Here is a 3,153-nt window from a genome sequence, read left to right as displayed (position 1 = left end):
AAATTGAATACAATAATAGACCTATTAAAAGATTCTAAAAACATAGTTATATCTTTAGTTTGTGTTCTACTCATCTACTGTTCTTTGCCTTACACGCAGCACGCAGTACAGCATGTAACAACAAAGCACCCAAGTTACTAACGCATGCGTATTGGTAAGGATCGTCCTGGGTTATTTAGCCTCTCGTTCTTTTTTCTGTAATTGGTTATGTCCTATTCTTGGTTATGTCCATGTTAAATATTTATAAATTAACTGCAAGTGTTAATTGTATGCAGTAACAAAATAATAAAAATAGTAAAAGTGTAAAATAAGAAACATATAATAGGTAAGGTGTTGTGTCAATAGCTTAAAAACCATTAAAAAAAAGAAACTTCAATTGCTTCAAAATATCAGACATAACCTCAAATTGTTTTAATTCGAATTTAGTATTTTTCTGAATACATTGTGTTGTTGTATAATGTGACTCGTGTCAGCATTAGAATAAGTGAGCACATCAAAAAGATTGTCATCTATGAAAAAAATTCAACAGGATGAGATCCTAAATTTGTAATAAAAGCTTTAAAAATGTATCGACACGTTTATTTACCTTTAAATGTACACTTTTCTATGAAAATAAAAAGATTTTTCAGTATTAAAATGGTGTTTGGAAATAGCGACCTACGGTTATAACGACCGAATTTCACCGGTCCCTTCCACATCGTTATAAACGATATAATATACTGTATATGGTTTGGATAATACCAAATCTAAAACCATTGGTGAAAGACCTCGCACAGCCAACAAAATGCTCTGCTATGTTATCCACGGGTTATCAACTACGAGTAGATACACAATTGCTGCAGGGTACTTTTTCCATTCAACATTAACAACGGCACAATTTTCACAGATTATGGTTTCATTGTTCTTTAGCTTGTTACTGACAATCATGCATCAAATGTAGCTTAATTTAAAAAAAATTGCAGCGGAACGTTAAAAAATCATATTGACTTTTTTTTCCACTATTTCTAAGTTTTGATTAGGTACTAGGTGCGTTCGGATACTACCTCGGAGATGCAAGCACAAATTTAATAGACTTGAACAGCTGATTGGAGATCAATCTGAAATAAACGAACGAAAATAGGGTAGATAATTGTTCACTTTAGCTCCCGGTCGAATTTTCGCGTTTTTTCTGGCCAGATACCTTTAGGGCGTCCTCCTACATCGTTTCCCACCACTCAAACCTTGTGCAAATGCCCTTGTTTTTCTCTCTTGTTCCACATACCACATAAACATAACCAGATAATAACCCTACTATTGTGACAGGCGCCAAAATCTCAACATCCTCGGTCCAGAAACCCCTAGCAAATCGAGCTTCCTCTAATGACTCTGACGTCTAATATCCGAACGATTTAGATTTACATCAATTTGCTCATTTTATAATAACCGAACGATTTTGACGTAAATTAGCATAAAAATGATATAAACGAACGCAGCTACTGTCAATACTGTCATTGTGACGAATTTCGTTTTCAAATCAGTTCCTAATGATAATTTAGGGGGCGCCACTGTACGTACGCTCCAGGGCCTACTCGACGGGAACACTTTTTCAAACCAAGTGGGACGGCCATAATAAGCGCCTAGCGTTTTGATACAGTTGGCCATGGTTGTATTTAGTCAAATGACATTTATCCTATGACGTCACTGACTTTCCCCTCTCCACGGCTTCCTAGATTAATAAGAGTCGAAGCCTCTAATACGGCTGGTCGAGTTCCTTGAACTGTCTGTTCCTTCAAAAGCCAAAAGTATAGTAGCGCCCTCTACCAAAAAACGAATATTTTTTAAATTAAATTAATGAAAAATCGTATTAATGTTTTTTTTTCTATCAATAATCTACTTTTTGAAGTAGTGTATGTAACATACAAATTACGATTCTTTTTAAAATGAGATTTGTACGCGGTTAAGCAGCCAAATAGACAAATGTATAGTGGCGCCCTCTCAGGAACAGAAAAAATGCTTGCAACTGATGAACTCGACCAGCCGTATTAGAGGCTTCGACTCTTATTAATCTAGGAAGCCGTGCCCCTCTCATACCTAAGTGCGCGAAAACGGCACGGTTTCACATACCACTCTAACCAGTCTAACCAAATCTGACCTGGTCAGTCGCGAAAAATTGCTTTATGAGTGATCCATATCGACGGTGATAAAATCGATTTCTTGGGCAGGTAAGTGATTGTTTTAAAAATTCTTTTAAGTCAGTTTTCTTTTCTATCATTAAAAATAGCACGGTAGGTATTTTTACATTGTAATTTGTGGTTGTTTAAGTATACATTCCAGTACCAAAACATAACCTAACGTCACTTCGAGCGGGAAATTTTAGCACATTTTTATGATTTTGTATCAGTGGGAGGTATGAGTCAGAAAAGTGTGGGATGTTTGAATCATGACCCAAACCTCCCGCATAATAAGGGAGGTTTGGGTCATACATTTATTCAACTAAAATCAGTAGGTTGTATAGCGATATCAATCATTTATCAATTATTGCCTCTTACAGTGCAGGCTGAGTATGATGCCGCGGAAATACACTAAAAAAACTGAAAGATCTCGAAAAACCAAAGAGCAAATTAAATTTGCCGTCACCTGCGTTCTTAAAGATGGAATGAAAATTAGGCGAGTGGCTGACGATTTGGGCTTCAGCTTTTCATCACTACAGCGACATGTGAAGAAAGCTAAAAGTCTTCCTGTGGAGGAGCAGGACAATTACGAATATGAAGCCAATTCTTCATCTCGACAAGTTTTCAATGCGGAACGGGAGAAACTTCTTTGCGAATACTTGCAAACGTGCAGTAAAATGCATTATGGCTTAGATACTAAGCAAACAAGAGTGTTTGCATACGAATTCGCTAAGCGATTGGGAATTGCTTACCCCTTGCTGGACGAGATTGGTTGTTAGGATTCATGGACCGCAATAAAGACCTGTCGTTGAGGCAACCAGAAGCTACTAGTTTGGGAAGATCGACAAGCTTTAATAAACACAATGTTGGTATGTTCTTCGAAAATCTGAAGTTTATATTGGATAAGCATAAATTTTCGGCCGAAAATATTTTCAATCTAGACGAAACGGGCTGCACCACTGTTCATAAGCCTTCAAGAGTCATTGTCATGAAAGGACAGAAA

General features: G+C 36.8%; 1 long non-coding RNA gene across 1 annotated transcript; it reads right to left on the bottom strand.

Moving 5' to 3' along the window:
• Positions 1–563: 563 nt before the first annotated feature.
• On the bottom strand, positions 564–2,055 carry LOC138129761 (uncharacterized). Its single transcript, XR_011159370.1, has 2 exons — positions 1,181–2,055; positions 564–1,097 (listed from the first exon to the last, which is right to left on the bottom strand). It is a non-coding gene; the product is annotated as an uncharacterized lncRNA (long non-coding RNA).
• Positions 2,056–3,153: the final 1,098 nt, after the last annotated feature.

This window comes from Tenebrio molitor, chromosome 4 (assembly GCF_963966145.1).
Source record: "Tenebrio molitor chromosome 4, icTenMoli1.1, whole genome shotgun sequence".
Taxonomy (NCBI): domain Eukaryota; kingdom Metazoa; phylum Arthropoda; class Insecta; order Coleoptera; family Tenebrionidae; genus Tenebrio; species Tenebrio molitor.
This window is presented reverse-complemented; position numbering and strand designations above follow the sequence as displayed.